This window comes from Lactuca virosa, chromosome 8, assembly GCF_052849685.1.
Source record: "Lactuca virosa cultivar CGN04683 chromosome 8, Lactuca_virosa_CGN04683_v6, whole genome shotgun sequence".
NCBI lineage: Eukaryota > Viridiplantae > Streptophyta > Magnoliopsida > Asterales > Asteraceae > Lactuca > Lactuca virosa.
The window spans coordinates 220,325,161-220,345,399 of record NC_136433.1 but is presented as its reverse complement, the minus strand read 5'-3'; the positions used below and the strand labels follow the sequence as shown (position 1 = coordinate 220,345,399).

Here is a 20,239-nt window from a genome sequence, read left to right as displayed (position 1 = left end):
TTTGGCCTTTTAAGCTCCAAAAGGCCATGCATGTAGAGAAAGGTGAAAGCTTTACGTGTCCATGTAGTGTTTAGGGTCTAGATCTCTGTTTGTAGGCTTTAGTTTGGAGTATGGATGGCTTGTGGACCAAGATCTAGGTCCTAAGGAGTTAAGTTTTGAGCTAAACCCATTAAGGAAAGGTATTAATGGGTAAATTTGGAAACTTTACCCTTAAAAGGACATTTCTAGTGTATATGAGAGGTATGAAGCTTAGATCTGAAGATTTGGGGCTTAATCTATTGAGATGCCCAAACAGACTGAGGAACTTGGGGAGTCCAGTAAGGGACTCGACGAGTTGAGTCGATTTATCCCAATTATGTACAAGGTAGAACTCGATAAGTCTGTGAAGGGACTCGATGAGTTGGCTCATGTTATCACGACTATGAGTAGCAAGGGAACTCGGCGAGTTAGGGGGATGACTCGACGAGTTGAGTTAACTTGGATTGTTGACTTTGACTTTGACTGAGTGTTGACTTTGACTTGGACATTGACTTTGACCAAGGTTGACCATGAAGGGGTCTTGATGTAAGGAATGGTATCTAAGGGGTTGTTTTGTATAGGGCGTGAGTAGAGCCGGTTGTAGGAGTAGAGACGTTCAGCTACTTCACTCGACATTTGAGGTGAGTTTCCTCTTAGGAACGGGTCTAAGGCACCAATACCGGCCTGTTTATGTATGTTAGCATTTCCAGGGTTAGCCTGATGTAGTTTATATGTTTCCGGACTTCGGTCTGATGCCAGGGCAAGCCCGAGGAATGTTTGTATGTTTGATGTCTTTGTGATTCTTTCATGTGTTTGTTTATGTGTTTCGGACTTCGGTCCGATGCCGGGGCAAGCCCGAGGAATGTTTAGCTTTTATTTTATGTTTATGTTTTCCGGGCTTCGGTCCGATGTCGGGGCAAGCCCGAGGAATTTTTAGCTTATATGTTATGTTTATGTTTTCCGGGCTTCGATCCGATGTCGGGGCAAGCCCGAGGAATGTTTAGCTTATATGTTATGTTTATGTGTTCCGGGATTTGGTCCGATGTCGGGGCAAGCCCGATGAATGTTTAGCTTATATGTTATGTTTATGTGTTCCGGGCTTCGATCCGATGTCGGGGCAAGCCCGAGGAATGTTATATGTTTATGTTATGTGTTTATGTTATATGTTTGTTGATATGTTATATGTATACCGGACTTCGGTCTGATGTCGGGCGGGGCCCAATGTCGGACTTCAGTCTGATGCCGGGCGGGGCCCGATGTAGCGGGCAAGGCCCAATATCTGTTATTATGTGATTATGTGTATGGTATGTGGTAGTTTGGGGAGACTCACTAAGCTTTGTGCTTACAGTTTTCAGTTTTGGTTTCAGGTACTTCCACTAGTAAGGGGAAAAGCTCGGGATGACTGTATCGCACACACCACAACTTTTAGCCTGAGATGATTTACTCTGATATTTGGATATATGATGTTGATACAGAGATTGATATGATGTTGATACAGAGATTGATATGATGTTTTGAAATATTTTCACTTATGTTTTTTTGAGGTGATTTGGATTACTATGGTTTTATTTATAAATTTAAACGAAATTTTTGGACCGTATTTTTGGGATGTTTCAAAGACATTCGTTCGAAAAAAATACGAATTTCCTTATATGCATATTTGAATATTTATATGCATATGCACATGCATAGAAAAAATATACAAAAAACACTTTTTGGGGGATTTTGGTTTTTAGGGGGTCTCTTAGGCGACATAAATGTGTTTGTGTGGTGTTTTTTTAAAAGTATTTTTTATCTTTTTTTTAAATGTTTTTAGTAATATTTTTTAGGTTACTTGATGCTTAACAATGTAAGATGAGCGTAGAAGAGATTAACATGTTGTTGACATAAGTCAGTAAATCTTGACGGATCTAGGAGTTTCACAGATGCTGAAAATAACGAACATTTTTCCTACCTAAATAGCTTCTTGGTGTAATTACAACATCCCTCTTAGGTCATGGAGTGAATTATAGATCATAGACTTATTTAAATAATTTTAATTGAGTTGGGTAATTATTTTTCTAAGGAGTATATAAAACAAACTATAATGGAACTCTCTTTGAATGATGTCTATTTATCCGCTAAATTTTTACTGCTATAATAACCTCTCAAAGGATAAGCTAATCGCTAAATTTTTACTGCTATAATAACCTCTCAAAGGATAAGGTAATTAGGGCCACTCGATCTTAATTGAATTCATGAGTAGAGAAAAGTTCTTTTGTACAAAAAGATTAAATAAACCTTACATGAAGATCTTCTTGTGGTTCCTCCAACTATTGTAATTTTAGTTGTAGGAAGGAGCTTGTGTTAAGTGTACATTGTACATTGACAAACTGAAGCAACATGGAATTCCATAAAGTTAGGATTTACTATGGGTAACATAACCAACTAGCTAATATGTAGATATAATGTTCATTCTGATTTGATATGAACAACTTGGAAGGATCCATCATGGAGTTGTTTGGCATGTTGAGAACCTCAAATCCTAACATGGCCTTGCATAGAAAATTCCAACTTCAAATGCTACCAACCAATTGAAGCATCATTTGTGCATATGAAAACTGCACATAATGAGATTTTCTCATAGTGATTTTGTTTCTTTAATTTAAAGAGTATGATTATACTTATTCACAACAACTAACAATACATTGAAGTTAACAAAGACATTACTACTTTGTTAATATATATTTTTATAATATATATTTATAACTAAAGTCTATCCACCTTACAGTTTAAAATTACCAACACTTGTCACCAATCTCATCATCATGAATAGTTTGAATTTCATAAACATTTGACACACACATACACAAAAATATATAGATACATAAATTTCAGAGAGAGAAAATAGAAAAATCTTCCCCTACTATGGCAAAAAAACGGGAAATTGCAAAACACAACTAAATGAAATACTTGTTACCGTTGCTATAAAATATACAATTGATTGAGAAAGAACATGAAGAATGGTGTGATTATCACCATCAATGATCGAAACTTCTAATATCTAGCGATATCTCATAGTCTTCTGTAAGTACACGTTGGTATGCCCTCAATCTTTCTTTGTTTACAACCTTCATAAATACGCTCAATAAACATATGCGAGATCCAAAGATTAAGTAGATCACTAGAATTCATCAACAACTGCTAAAAGCAACATCATGCTTAGATACACAACCATTAACTGACACAACTTCTTAACACGAATGATAAATTGATAATCATAAAAAATGCAGAAAATACCTTTTATACATAACTAATTACTGATACAACTTTTTAACATAACATCTTTATCTTTGTATTCACTCCTACTCCTCAAAATTAGGAATTGGAATGCTTTTGCCAAGAAGAATAGGTGTGCGTTTTTAACTGCTCCAATTACTGCCTTCAATTTCTTCCGTTTTCAGTCATACACGTGCCCTTATTAGGTGGGAATAGGATTGGCACTCGGTTGGACTTCTGATTTTAGGCCCAAATGATACCTGTAATACATGGACAAAGATTGATGCCTCCTGCCTCATTGCTGCTCTAGGCGATGGCCAGGTTGACTTGTCCTTGACTTGTCCTTGGAGCGACCCTAAACAATAGGACACAACAACCTGACCTCATGAGTTAATTTTGATGTATCCACTAGATTAAAGGAATTCAAGAAATCTACTACAAGCATTTTAAGAGACATAACATAACAGTCCCTTTACACCCTATTAGTGCAATGTCATACAATCTCAATGCCACCTAACATACCGACCGGAAGTGAAAATGATTAAGGTACTTTTTCATTTCTTTACCAACACCTTTCATGGTAACATTGGAACCAAACACCTCCATATAGTGTCCACTCTAATAGGTCAGATTCCATTTTCGGATTTTAGAAGCGACATAAGAGGAGCAGACGCAATAAACTCTATCAAACTCCATAGACATCTTCATCCAAACACAAATTAACTACCGCGGTGACTGAACATAAAAGATTTGTAATTATAATAGACCCCTCTCCACATAGAGCATCCAATATGTGTTGTGTTTTTGAGCCGTATCTTCCACACAAAGTTCATCTTAGAAACTATTTTATGCAACTCGTGACACTATCAATCTCCATTACAAGGGGAGACTCACAAAATATGCTCGGCATGGATGGGGTCGTCTTGTACAATTATTTAGCCTCTTATACCTTCAAAGGGTAGTTAAAATTAGGGTTTAGGTCATATTTGTTCACTTAACTTTTGGTTTTGTGCTCATTTGGTCACTTAATTCGTTTTAAGTTTTAAAAGGTCACTTAACTTTTAAATTTTTACCAAAATGGTCACTATGATAGGAAATAATATGATTCCATATTTTTTTTTGGCTATCTAGGCTCACCAAACTTCCTTTTTTGGTTATTTTTTGTCATTGAACTTTTTTGGGCTATAATTAGTCAATAAACTTTTGAAATTGTACTCATTCGGTTTTATACTTTCTTTTCAACAATTCGTTTTTATAACTTCATTTTTGTTTTGTTTTTACATGTTTTTCACGATTCATTTTTATAACTTTATTTTTTTACTTTCATTTTTATATGTTTTTTTTTTCATAATTTGTTTTTATAACTTCATTTTTACTATGTTTTTCATGGTTTTTTTTCTTAATCTATTTTTACAACTTAACATTTTTACTTCGTTTTCATGTTTTTCTTTCAAAATCCATTTTACAATTTATTTTTTCTTTGTTTTTAAATGTTTTTCGACAATATATTTTTAGAACTTCATATATTTGTTTCGCCAATTAAATGTAAATTAGAATTATTAACTCAAGTGATAATCGTAGAACTATTAGTTTTTCACGCATCCGGTAACAATACATAATTAGCAGTTTTCTCATATGATGGTTTACATCTTACACGAGTAACAATATCTCACATGTGTTTCTCACAAAAAAATCATCATTACATGACTAAAAATATGCATAGTTCTTGTTATCAAGTTGGATACTAATTTACCGAAGATAATGGTATTTTGGATCCATAATGCCAATATCCAAACAAAACGGATAACTTAGTACTAGAGAAAAAAGCAACAACAAAAACGAGAAAATAATGATGATCTTTTTGTTTGAGAAAAATATGTGGGGTGTTGTTACTGTTGTAATATGTAAACTTTCATATAAGAAAGTTGTTAATTATGCAATTTTACTGAATGTGTGAGAAACAAATAATTCTAGGATTATTACTTTGGTTAATAATTATGTAATTTAATATTGACACCTAATTGGCGAAACAAATATATGAAGCTCTAAAAACATATCATGAAAAAATATATAAAAAAATAAAATGAAGTTGTAAAATTGAATTTTGAAAAAAACATGAAAGTAGAGAAGAAAGTTAAGTTGTAAAAAAAATGGAAAAACATAATAAAATTGAAGTTATAAAAACAAATTATAAAAAATAACATGTAAAACCAAAAGTAAAAAAATAAAGTTATAAAAATGAATTATGGAAAAAATACATATAACCGGATGATCACAGTTTCAAAAGTTTAGTGACTAATTATAACAAAAAAAGTCCATTTCCCTAAAATAGCAAAAAAAAAAGTTTGATGACCTTAGACATCATAAACAAAAAAAAAAGATGTGGAACCTCTTATTGTTGGGCATAGTGACCATTTTAGACAAAATTTAAAAGTTAAGTGACCTTTTAAAACATAAACGAAGTAGATGACCAAATGAGTATAAATCCAAAAGTTAAGTGACCAAATATAACCTAAACCCTTAAAACTAAAATGATTTCAACAATATGTTAATATATGTACTTCAATAACTAAGAGAAACCAAAAAGTTAAAGTAAGGGCGGGTTAGCCAAGACTGCATACCACTGCTGTTCATAAGGGTAGAGGGAGTGGTAACACTCTTAACACTTTGCTATATCATTTTTTGCTTGCCATGTCATCTTTTTGTTTTTGCACCTAAATCTTAGCATTTCATAGGGAGTGATAACACTCCTAACATACGAAATACAACAATATATTTTTGAATTGGTTCAAAGCCTAACGCACTTCTTGAGTCCAGGCCCAGACACTGAACTCACACCTTTTACAATATGCATAAACAAATCTTTATGCATCCGGAACCGTCAGCGAAAATAATATCCTTGAAAGAGAGCATGTTCGTTAAAATAATCATGCATGAGACGTTGGTGGGCTGCCTGACGGTGTCTTTGGATATATCTTATCCGTTTACGTTGCACATTGCTCGATTCAATGTTGTTAAGATGTTGTTCTAGCCTATTACGTATTGAGACGACAAACTGTATCACACTATCAAAAACATCTTCCAATGAAGATGACGACGATGATGACAACATTGTTTTATATAAGAAATATCCAATTTGTGAGAGAAAAAATGATAGGTTGTGGATGTGAAATGTTGAGAATGTAGTTTAATTTTTAATGGTTTAATTGTTAAAATTTTAGGTAAATTTTTTATTATTATTTAAATTAAGGTGGAGGATTTTCTAGATCAAATGAGATCACAATCCGGTCAAAGCATTGAGAACCAATCACAACAAGTCTTTTCCATCTCTCTCCTCTCGTTATGCCGGTAGCAACTCATAATAAATAAGTTTATTAATTTCATCAACCAACAATAACCCGATTACCCGTTCCCGTTATCCTCACGTTACGTCCCTAAAACACCTATCTTAAGTAGGGGTGTGCGCGGTGCGGTTTGGTGCGGTTTAGAGTCAAAACCGCAAACCGCACCGCATATGCGGTTTGAATATTTTAGAAACCGCAAACCGCACCACAGATGTTCAAAACCGCGTTATGCGGTGCGGTTTGTTGCGGGCGGTTTATGCGGTTTGGTTGCGGTTTGTGCGGTTTAATGAGTTGTTCAACATTAAATCTATCAAAAAACCAAAAAACTGACCCGGTTAAAAAAATTGATTGCTTTCATTTTATAAAAACAAATACAATTTTCAAGTTAAATCGTTTTTAATAAATTGTGATTCATGCTAGTATAGTTTTGTAAGTGTCATTGTTATTGCTCTATATTGCCGTTATAGTTGCTATATTCTTGTAAACTGTGGGATCTTCATCTAATAGTGATTTAATGTTACGTTATAGATATTTGGTTATTGTAAGAAATATATTTAAATACATCGTTTCTAAATCGTGATTTGAAATTATAATAAAGTAAAGAAAAAAAGTATATATATAACATGCGGTGCGGTGCGGTTTGAACCGCGGTTTTATAAATACAAACCGCAAACCACACTGCATAGTGCGGTTTGATAAAATGATGAACCGCAAACCGCACCACGAAATTCTAAACCGCATTATGCGGTGCGGTTTGGTGCGGTGCGGGCGGTTTGTGCGGTTTTTTGGACACCCCTAATCTTAAGGGACATAGTCTAAGGATTATCATCGGGATGGACACCACTACTAAGGGGGTTCTTCAACAATGAGTGTCCTCAAGGAAACCATGAGGGGGATGGAGTACACCAGTGAACACATCGTTCACAAACACCTACAGGTTGCGAGCCTGCTAGCGTTCCACTGGACTGTCTAGAAAAGTCTATGGTCGTCATCCATACTCCGCTAGATGACTGGATCAACGTCAACATCGAGGCCTCTCATCATTTTATTTCATCACACACCAACTATTACATCTACCCATGTTTTACCCAACACATTTTGTAGATATAAAATACATATACAGTTTAAATCATTTAAAACATGTACAAAATTGTTTATCCAACATAGACAGCAAGTATTCAGATAATATGTACACACAGCACATAATTTATATAAAATACTTCATATCTATGTGTAATATGAAATTCACTATGCACTAACTTGTTAAGGTGGTGATTCTGAACTCAAACAGCGCTTCGCTTCTTAAAAAATTTTCCTTTGACGAAACCTAGTATTATTACCACTAGAGTTTAGTCTAATATTCATCGAGACTAATTATTAGTCTTGTTATTATTATTATTATATAAGCGTTAAACAATACTTTTCAACTACTATGTACAGATAGGGGCCATACATGAAACACTGGAGGGTAGGACCATTTTGGCATAATAGCACTTCTGAAATCCAACAACCCAAGCGACCCTTCAAACCGGATTCCCCGTATCGCGAGTAATTAAAAAGGCATTATAACGACACTTATATAAGTCATAATAATTTCTCAAATATTTATTATAAGTTCCTAATAACATTACTATAACTAAATATAAGATATATTTAAAATAGGGTAGGCGTATCTCACTTACAGCGGGTTTTGTAAAAAACCGGGCTCCGCTGGAGCAGAGCTTCTGAGCCGAAAAGCTCTTTTTCTCATAGCCGTCGGGCGCTCCGGGGCTTCCTTCTAGTGCTAGGGAGGTTCCCTAGCCATGGGGGGGGGGGGTGTTTGGGGGGGGGGGGGGGGGGGGGTTTAGAGAGAGAGACAGTAGAGAGAGAAAGAGATGATGAAAAGTGTGAGTTTGAAGGCTGCCATCACACATCTATTTATAGGTGCGAGACCTCTCATTACGCGGGGCGTTCTTCGGATCTACGCGGGGCGTAAGGGCAGGTGTCGGACAATGGCTGGGGCTTCGTGGCTCATTTCGGACAGCAGAAGAAAGAGACCGCACAACGTACCATCTTCGTACGTAGGGTGTCCGAAGGTATGTCGGGCGTACCCCTCGCATCAGCTCACATTTTCTCATCTCGACTTCTAAAATTCATAACTTTCGCATACAAGCTCCGTTTTCGATGTTCTTTATATCCACGCATAGGTGGGACCGTACTCTACCACTTTCGTTTAGACTTCGTTGGCTAATTTCAAATTTGTTTTTAAAGTTATATTTTTAACAGGCGGGACAGGAAAGTCCGTTAAAAATTCATAACTTCTTCATTCGACGTCCGTTTTCGTCTGTATTTTCACTGTTAGGCTACTATTAATGAGACCTTCGATTTTCGTATAGGTTGTGTCGGCTATAAATTGGTCGATCTACTATTCGAACTCTGGGCTGCACACTGCTACGCTGAAACTTAGAAAATAATAACTTCTGCATACGAAGTCAGATTTGGGCGTTCTTTTTACGCATGCTCTCGGTTTAACGTTTGCTACGACTTTCATTTAGATCGCTAATGCTAAAAAGCACTTTATCGTAAACTCACTTTTTATGTCACGCAGTGTCGTGCCGGTTCTGTCGCGAAAGTTCAACAGATCATAACTTCTTCGTTATAACTCGGATTTCGGCGTTCTTTATATCTCCGGAATCCTTGTCACGACCACTACAATGTCATTTATAGATATCGGGTTTATCTAACATTTTATTTTTTACGCTTATTTTTATTATGTCTTTACAAACAAGTATATAAGCACATAAAATCAAATAAGTCACATAGTATTCAAGTAATTCATCTTTATTACTTCAAAATAGGTTACAATGGTTGACCTTGACTATTACATTATCTACATTATGTGTTCTTTAGAATATGACATGTAGAGAGAGAAAGAGATGATGAAAAGTGTGAGTTTGAAGGCTGCCATCACACATCTATTTATAGGTGCGAGACCTCTCATTACGCGGGGCGTTCTTCGGATCTACGCGGGGCGTAAGGGCAGGTGTCGGACAATGGCTGGGGCTTCGTGGCTCATTTCGGACAGCAGAAGAAAGAGACCGCACAGCGTACCATCTTCGTACGTAGGGTGTCCGAAGGTATGTCGGGCGTACCCCTCGCATCAGCTCACATTTTCTCATCTCGACTTCTAAAATTCATAACTTTCGCATACAAGCTCCGTTTTCGATGTTCTTTATATCCACGCATAGGTGGGACCGTACTCTACCACTTTCGTTTAGACTTCGTTGGCTAATTTCAAATTTGTTTTTAAAGTTATATTTTTAACAGGCGGGACAGGAAAGTCCGTTAAAAATTCATAACTTCTTCATTCGACGTCCGTTTTCGTCTGTATTTTCACTGTTAGGCTACTATTAATGAGACCTTCGATTTTCGTATAGGTTGTGTCGGCTATAAATTGGTCGATCTACTATTCGAACTCCGGGCTGCACACTGCTACGCTGAAACTTAGAAAATAATAACTTCTGCATACGAAGTCAGATTTGGGCGTTCTTTTTACGCATGCTCTTGGTTTAACGTTTGCTACGACTTTCATTTAGATCGCTAATGCTAAAAAGCACTTTATCGTAAACTCACTTTTTATGTCACGCAGTGTCGTGCCGGTTCTGTCGCGAAAGTTCGACAGATCATAACTTCTTCGTTATAACTCGGATTTCGGCGTTCTTTATATCTCCGGAATCCTTGTCACGACCACTACAATGTTATTTATAGATATCGGGTTTATCTAACATTTTATTTTTTACGCTTATTTTTATTATGTCTTTACAAACAAGTATATAAGCACATAAAATCAAATAAGTCACATAGTATTCAAGTAATTCATCTTTATTACTTCAAAATAGGTTACAATGGTTGACCTTGACTATTACATTATCTACATTATGTGTTCTTTAGAATATGACATGTTTTCGAAAGAAAATTATTTTCCTAAAGGAAACTAATCTTCAAAATGAAACTATTTTCTGTGTCTGCCGCATTACATGCACCTTCCACTTTGATTGGATACCTCATCTCTATAATAATACTATTAGTCGAAAAGAGTTATTTGCGGCCTCTGCTTTGCGCGAATAAACCACTAGTGTATGTGTGTGTGTGTGTGTGTGTGTGTGTGTGTGTGTATATATATATATGTGTGTGTGTGTGTGTTTTCACTATGGTTAAAAGTTTTAAACCATAGTTAGTATTGTTACAAATTTGGAGCCATTCGACACACATCACATTGGCCATTAGGCAGGATGGAGTCACAGCGGGTTGGAGGAGAGAGAGAAAAAGAGGGGTTTAGCGGTTTGAGGAACCTGCTCGGGAGACAACTCAAAGACGAAAAGTTGAAGAAGATGGGGTCGGTGGTTTTGGGGTTGGACGGGTTCGATAACCTCCGCCTAGGGTTTAGTGGTTTCGGCGGGAGGAGGGAAACGACTCCTTCCTCCCTTACACACACACACACACACACACTCTCTCTCTCTCTCTCTCACACACACACACACACACTCTCTCTCTCTCTCTCACACACACATAATCTCTCTCTCTCTTTCACATAAATAACGTTTCAACGAAAATAAAAATCTTTGTTTAAGGTTTTATTTTAATTGAGTCATGGTTTTATATAATAATTTGACCATCATTTAATAATACCATCTGATGCTTCGTTCGAAGTTAAAGTGTTTTTTGTTGGAGATCTTCACTGAGATGAAGATAAATGGTTTAAGAAGATTTCACACATCTAATCACCATAGCACAACTGTTGACGACATTAACCACTACAAAACCATAACATATTATGACACTATAAAAATACATTTATCGTTTATCCAGTTTCACGTCGGTCATTCTTTTTTATCTCCATTTTCTGCCTTCACATCATAATCATATATAATCGATCGTAACAATGTTGTAAAATATAGTTTTTAGAAGTTTATGGTTTAAATTCGTTAATATAGTCGAACTTATATAGCAGAATTTCGTTAACTTATTCCAGTTTAAGCATCTTGTTCTCGCTTCTCATCAAAATGGGTGTTTCTTGGATGATAATCTTGACGGGGATTGTGTTTGGTTTTAAAATAAGGTCCTTACACCTATATAAACCGATTCTGTTCACAAATTTCATTGAACACTCTTACCTTTTTCAATAAACTTTTGTGTCTTTTTCTTAAAATTTAGAAAACACCTTAGATATGTGGGCCAAACATCCAAACGTTGATAATGCATTACTTATTGTATCATCATTTAAATGCAATGTGATTACGCCTAGACTGATACTAACTCATTTAAATGCAATTTGATTACGCCTAGACGGATACTAATTGAGGTTTTGTGTAACACCTGCACATCGGGATAAGGAGTTTTAAAATTTATGAATTTAAAAAACTGTCACAAATATTTAGTTTTATGTAGTAAATGATCAAAATGTAATACCATAATATTTAAGGAATTAAATCACTTAAAAAGGGATTAATTAGATTTAATTAATTAAAAGGATTTAATTGTGATTTTAAATTTAATTTAACATATTTAAATAATTTTGAAATGTTCTAAGATAATAAAATTTATCAAAATTAAAGTAAGGGAATATAAAACGCCAGGGGGCTAAGTTGTAATTCTGAGAAGTATCATATTTTTAAAATAAAATGGGTTTGGGGGTGTAATGCTACATAATGACAAAACGTGAGGGACAACAAACCATGATATCACTATCACGTGATCTGTGTGGTCTCTTAATTTCTGAAGCTATAGGACGTCGTTTTTCTTGATTTAGGTCTGCGACTTGTGATTTAATAGAAAGAGAATTGATCCTAGCCTCAACACATCACAACCTCTATCTTAAAAGCATCCGATCTGGAAGAAAACGAGGGAGAAAAAGAAGGTTCCCGGTTAGGGTTTTAGGGGAAAAAGAAGGCTGCTAGGCTCCTTTCTTCAGCTGTCCAATCCATTACAAGGTATGTGCAAGCTTCCTCTCTCTCACCTCTAGCATAGTGGCGGAGCCAGAGTCAAAGTAAACAGTATCTTAAAAAAATTGCATAATATAAAATAAAAAAATAAATAAAAACCACAATTTTATTAGACATAATAATAATAATAATAATATTGATAGTAACTAGGAGAAACCCATGCTCCGCATGCCGTTAATTGAGTTTTGAATTATAAAAATGAAACAACTTTGCTTCGCTAATATAACTCGGAAAAGTGTACAAGGGCTTAAACTCAATTATCTTCATATTTAGGCCTTTTGGCGGATTAAGCCAAGTATGGGACAAATGGTGACAATTTACAGTTTTTGTGGTTTTATCACAGGTGAATACATATAGACTTCTCCGAGCAAAGAGAAAGAGCTTGTATGGGAGCCTTAAATTAGTCAATATGGTGCAGATGAAGGTCTTCCTGAGCTTCGAGAGGCATTAACTAAAAAGGTCTTCTTAAACACCATATAATTAAATCATTACATATTTTATATTTACATTCATATGAATATATTCTAATAACTTCATTTATTTACAGTTGCGTGAAGAAAATAAGTTAACAAAATCCTCAGTGATGGTAACTACAGGGGCAAATCGGGTAGTTTGGGCTGATTCTTTTTTGTTATTTTTATGAATAGATTGTAAATTGTAATTGTTTCTATCTTTGTATCTTACAGATGTTTGGCATGAATATCATTATAACTACATCCATTGCAATGTTTGTTTCACGAAACAGGAATGAAAAACTGATCACTAGACCCACAGTAAGTCTGTATGTGTAACATTTTAATTAAAACATCCAACTATAAGAAGCTCTGCAAAATGCTGATATATCATCAATATGATCATCTTTCTTTGCTTCTAGTTTTTTTCTTTTTTGCATTTTCCATTTCTTGATTGTAGAAAAATGCCTATTTTATAGTATACATTTTACAAAACCTTATCAAACTTTTATTGTCTTTTTTTTTAGGTATTTACAGTTATTGACTGAAGGTGTTCATATGGCAGGTGAGTTCATTTTTTTCTACCACTTTGTTAATTTATATTTCAATCACATTTGCTATAGTGATTTGCAAACAAATGAACAAAACTTCTTGATATTTAACAGTTGAGGGCAACAAAAGGATTATAAAATGTGCCATTTTAATGATACAAATTTGGTTATGAGTATTACTTTCCACCACTATTAGGACCAGCAAATGATACTTTTGAAAAAGGGTGACGTTTCAAAATTATAACCTAAAATTTAGATTTTTTTTTTTTTTTTTTTTTTTTTTTTTTACATTTTGAACGCATAACTTATTATTTATTGAATTTCTATTGCTTTTTGTGTTTTTACATTAAAGATTACCAAATAACCCAATTAATTTACTGTTAATAACCCATTTGTAGAAAGTTTTTGTTGAGGGTAAAGCAGATGATGGTCTTCTAGAAGTTTTTGGCTTTAAACATGGATGGCATGCATCATTTGTTATGACCGATCTAATCTTAGCCAAACACATTGCACATATACTTGCTTCTCCTTTAAATCGAGTTTCTTTAATGTATTTAGTTTTGCAAATGGGCAAAAAAGTAAATTTGCAATGTATATCATAGTCCTTTTTACGTTTCTCAGGCTTCATAAATTCGGTTTGAGTTGAGAGGTGGAGCTTGGAAAGAAGCTTTTATGCAGATACCAATAGTCAGAAGTTTTAAATATTGTTACAATAAGGTCATCTTACAAACTCAAATTTTTGCAATTTGTTTTTATTTTTTTACTAAAATCCAAAGTACATTGCTATTTGTTTCGTTTTCTCATATTTAGGTAGTAAATGCAGTAAATAGCAATGTAGTTTGAATTTACACATTTTTTTTTCTGTTTTTCTTCAATTTTTTTTTATTTTTTTACCAAAAACCGAAGTACATTGCCATTAGATTCATTTTTCATATTTAGGTGGTAAATACAGTAAATAGCAATGTATTTTGAAGGGAAAAAAAGGCGGTTTCAATACACATTCACTTCTTTTTAAAATCTTTTATGTCACAGGAAGAGAGAAATGCCATATTGGCAAAAACTGAAGTTTCAGAGGCATCATTTAAAACTATTCTGAGCCTCTATTACTTCAATTAACTTAAATACTCTTACTTTTCTTTCTTTTAGAGTAGGCAAACATTGAAGATTGTATTTTGATTTTAGTCCTTGAAAAAAAAATAGCGCTTACTTAGATCATTGTTCCCTCCTCTGTTTAATCACCACCCACCTATAATTTTGATTATAGGTGCTCTTTATATGTTTATTTTTATATGTTTATTTCTAAAGTATTGTGGCTTCTTTTTATTTTAATAACAATTGTTGGTTTTTTATGGTTATTTTTGAAGGAGTTCAAGAAGAAACAAAGAAAACTGCAAGTTAGGGAAGCCAATTTCAGGAAGAAGGAAGAGGTCTACATGTGTGTTTATCAGAATGTAAATATATTTTTAAATTGGTAATTACTCATAATAATATTTACATGAGTAATGAGCAAACTAATGACCGAAAAACTATATTTTTTTAACAGATACACAAAAATCTCCAAATACACAAATAATTCACTGCAATTATTAGATTCGTAATATAACAGTTTAGCACATACTAATATGATTTTGAAAATGACCAAATAAAAAAGAACAAAGCTATGGGTTTTTCAAAGTACTGTCCTGGTAAGAAAAAAACGTCTCGAAGTGAAGCCCGGGCTTCTTTCCTAGTTAAAATATATAATAATATACGTAAAACATATTTTCCAATAATATAATATAAAAAGAAAATAGATTTTAAAATTATTATTTGTTTATTTATTGTTTTTTTTAATCGTCAAATTGGCCCGATTGTGCCAGAAAGCTACAATGAGTCGCATTTGTAGGCGATTAATTTCTTTCCTTCAAATTAAAATAAGAATAACAATATTTTAATACTCACAGCGATTACACAGTACACACACTACACACATACTGATATTTTTTCTCTCCGTCAAGCAGCCGTCTATGGCATTTCAACAGCAAAAAAAAAACCCTAATTTCAGGTTTGATTTGAATAGAGTTTTGCTTTTGTTTGATAATTTCATCGTGATTAACAACATTATTGATGATGCAGATTCGAAGCTAAAAAGCATTCCGTGATGGAGACGTTTACCTCGGTGAAGATAGAAAGTTTGAGAAAATTTTGCGCATCAACTCCCGATACCAAGGCGCGAAACGCTACAAACCCTGGGGGATTACAACACCGAACGAATGCATTGATAAATTTCACGTAAGCTCCGTTTTCTGCTTCAAATCCTAATCATATACATCGATTGTAACGATGTAGGATGAATTTAGGGTTTGGAAATGGTTATTTTATTAAATTTATTTAGAAAAAAATCCATTAACCCAATTCCAACTTTAACCGGCTTTTTATCATCAAAATTAAGGGGTAATGATTTCGACTTGCATAACAGATGAATAACATAAATGTATTTCATCTCTTATGTATTTACTTTGCAAATCAACTACTGGTACACAATTACTAGCTAAAATGACTATTTATTTCCTACTATGGAAATAATGTAGTAATGCATTTATTTGACATATTCATACAAAAAATTATAATAACCTCAACAATATATTACATGTAATAAAAATATTGGTTAAAAATACAATTTAAATGGTTAAACTAGTTTTTGAAGTCATAATCATTCTACTATAAAGATATAATTTATTAGTAATCCACTGTATTTGATGTCTACTTAGAATTTTATTTTTATTATATTATATCAAAACATAAATAAATTAAGCTCATATAATAACAATTTAATCCAAAATTAGTTATTGATCGGATCTATTGTTGTTTATCAAACTATACAAACCACATGCATTTTTGTTATATGTTTTGCGGTTTATAATTTTGTTAAGTTGCACTAAGTAGTTTTCAAAAAGCTAAAACCGTATTTGTAGTGTGTTTTGTGGTTTTAATTTTAAACCGCAAAACAACGTACATATTAGGTTGATTAGACTTTGTAAATATGTAATTATAATAAATAAAATATGTAATATTGTAAGAGAAAATTTCCAATATCTTTTGTTAAAAACAAGTTGAATATCTTTTGTTTAAAAAATAAAATAAAAAATGTAAATATACCTATATCCAATAAGTTATATATCTTTTGTTAAAAACTAATGGAATGTTAAATTTACTATTAGACAATGATATTTCTATAACTTTGTGAAACGTAAGGACAGTTTATGTACTTTTATCGTTTAGGCAGGAACTATTTTTCTAATGTTGTGAAAAGAAGACAATATTTATGTAATTTTATGAAATACACGGACCATTTCTGTAACTTTATAAAACATAAGATCCGTTTCAGTAAATTTGCTAATAGGCAGGGACTAATTTTGGAAAAAAAAATTTGCATAGAGATCTTTTATTTAAATTACATAATCCGCTTTTGTAATTTGTTTTCTATGTTGAGACCATTTATGTAATTTTCTAATAAATCATGGACCATTTTTGTAAGTTATAGGGACCATTTCACGAATTTCAGTGAACCTTCTCACAATTTTCAGTAAACTTATGTGTTTGTTTCTTAAAAAACTAAAAAAATTACAGAATGCATGGGACATGTGGCCAAACATCCACATGTGAATGATGCATTAATGATGAAATCAGCATTCAAAAACTTTGTTGTTCCTAAGCGGATACTAATTGAGGTCTTGTGCACAAGAGACCCTAGGGGTTAGAAATATCTTTCACCAATTGGTATGTATTACATTGGAAAATAATATTGAGAATTGCAAACTGCAACTTCTAGAACACAAGGTGATCAAGTGTAATTATTCTTCAAATTAGTTAAAGACTCATATATATATGTTGTTCTAGTAACTATGTTTACAAACAGGTGCTAAGGGTGTTGTGCTTTGGAATCCCAAGGAAAGCACAAACTGACAATGAAGCTAAAGACTTGGTAGTAAATGCGATGATATATTCAAAGCAATGAGGATCGGAGGTCCAAAGGAGGATGAGAACGGATCAGAAAGTGACATCCAGGTAAACATGGATCCAACGGATGAAGTAAAATGGGACGAGTCAGACTCCTTTGAGACACTGATGGACAAATACGAGTTCGTCCATAAGACTAATCTTGAGAAGGTGAGTTCAAATATAACCTAAAATTTTGGCATTATTAGGTTATAAAAAGAGAAATTTGTGTAATATAATTTTGTATAATTATGGAGGTTGTCAACTATGGGGTTTTTGAAAAAAAATACTCAAAATTAGGCGGGATCTTGTTTCGTACTTTGTTGATGTTTTGGGGAAAGCTTTTGAGACCAACAAAACATAAGATTTGATGCGCGTGATCGTCACGCGGACACTTGTTGATATGAAAATGATAAAAAAATGTTTTTTTTTAAAAAAATATGGCCAACCGTGAAATTGATGGTTGATCTTCTTGGGCCCGGATGATTCAAAGATTTCCTTCTGTTGTTATCATACTCAGGAGGTGATTAGGTTTGTCTAGTGGTTTCTATGATAGACATGGTTTTTAGAGGAATGATGGAAAACAGTTTTTTGGTTGATTATAATAATAAAAAAATTAAATTGTATTATTTTTTTTGACAAAATTTATTGTAGGTTTGAAGTTTTAATTTTGTTGCATTGACAAAACAATTTCATCATTTTCATCCTATGTTTTAGGTTTAGAAGCATATCTAAATCTTTTATTGACAAAACAATTTCATCATTTTCATCCTATGTTTTAGGTTTAGAAGCATATCTAAATCTTTTTGTGAAAATATTGATCACAAAAAACATTAATTTTAAAAGAACAGGATGAAAATTAATATTTGGGTATGTTTTGTGATCAATATTTTCACAAAAATATTTGAATATGTTTCTAAACTTAAAAAATAGAATGAAAATAATAAAATTGTTGTGTCAAAACAACAAAAATTAAAACTTCAAACATATAATAAATTTTATCAAAAGAAAATAATACAATTTAATTCTTTAGTATTCTAATCAACTAAAAAACTATTTTCCCTCATTCCTCTAAAAACCATGTCCATCATAGAAACCACTAGACAAACCTAATCACCTCCTGAATACGATAGTATTATCATAAAGAAATCCTTGAAACATCCGGGGTCGAGACGTTCACCCTCGATTTCAGGGTTATGCCATATTTTTCTCAATAAACCTTTTTATGATTTTCGTATCAACAAGTGCCCGCGTGACCATGATGCACATCAAATCATCAATATTGTGAGTCTCAAAAGCTTTCCCCGAACATCAACAAAGCAGGAAACAGGGTCACGTCTAATATTGAGTAATTTTTTTCAAAAGCTCCATACTTGACATCCTGCATAATTATAAAAAAAATTATGTTATACATATTTCTCTTTTTATAACCTAATTAAGCCATGATTTTAGGTTATATTTGAGCTCACCTTCTTAAGCTTAGTCTTATGGACGAACTCGTATTTGCCCATCAGTGTCTCAAGGGAGTTTGATCTCGTCCCATTTTACTTTATTTGTTGGATCCAAGTTTACCTGGATATCACTTTCTGATCCGTTCTCATCCTCGTTTGGACCTCCGGTCCTCATTGCTTCGAATATCGTCATCACATTTATTACCAAGTCTTTAGCTTCATTGTTCGCTTGTGCTTTCCTTGGGATTCCAAAGCACAACATCGTTAGCACCTGTTTGTAAACATAGTTATTAGAACAACATATATGAGTCTTCAACTTATTTGAAGAATAATTACACTCGGTCACCTTGTGTTGTAGACATTGCGGTTTGCAATTCTCAATACTATTTTCCAATGTAATACCATCCCAGTTGGTGAAAGATATTTTTGGCCTTGGGACCTCTTGTGTACAAGACCTCAGTTAGTATCGGCTTGGGAACAACGAACTTTCTAAATGTTGATTTCATCATGCATCATTCACGTGTGGATGTTTAGCACACATGTCCAAGGCATTCTATAAATTTTTAAGAAACAGACACATAAGTTTATTGAAAACTGTGAGATGGTTCGATGAAATTCATGAAATGGTGCCAATAACTTATAAAAATGGTCCATGTTTTGATAGAAAATTACAGAAATTGTCTTGGCATAGAAAACAAATTACAAAAACAATCTATGTAATTTACATAAAAGGTCCCTATGCAAATTCATTTTTACAGAAATGGTCTTTGAGTTTCTGAAAATTGCAGAAATGGTCCCTGCCTATTAGCTAATTTACAAAAACGGTTCTTATGTTTAATAAAGTTATAGAAATGGTCCCTGCCTATTATCAAAATTTCAGAAATAGTCTATGTATTTCATAAATATTGTCTTCTTTTCACAAAATTAGAGAAATAGTTCCTGCCTAAACGATAAAAGTACAAAAATTGTCACTACGTTTCACAAAATTATAAAAATGCTCATTATCTAATAGCAAATTTAACATTCCACTAGTTTTAAACAAAATATCATTTTTAACAAAAGATATTCAACTTATTGAATGTACATATATTTTCATTTTGAATTTTATTTTTTTACAAAATATATTCAACTTGTTTTTAACAAAAGATAATTATCCTTGATAATTTTCTCTTACAATATTACATATTTTATGTATTATAATGACAT

At 33.3% G+C, this 20,239-nt stretch overlaps 1 long non-coding RNA gene across 3 annotated transcripts; it reads left to right on the top strand.

The window, feature by feature from the left end:
* The first annotated feature begins 12,392 nt into the window (after positions 1-12,392).
* On the top strand, positions 12,393-16,211 carry LOC145133550 (uncharacterized). 3 transcript variants are annotated; one of them, XR_013718615.1, is made up of 7 exons: positions 12,393-12,589; positions 12,945-13,060; positions 13,149-13,208; positions 13,288-13,374; positions 13,581-13,618; positions 14,226-14,321; positions 14,969-16,211. It is a non-coding gene; the product is annotated as an uncharacterized LOC145133550 (long non-coding RNA). The 3 variants fall into 3 exon arrangements; XR_013718613.1 differs by having other exon boundaries at positions 13,149-13,374; positions 14,969-16,210; XR_013718614.1 differs by lacking the exon at positions 14,969-16,211 and adding an exon at positions 14,637-14,841 and having other exon boundaries at positions 13,149-13,374.
* The last annotated feature ends 4,028 nt before the right edge of the window (positions 16,212-20,239 follow it).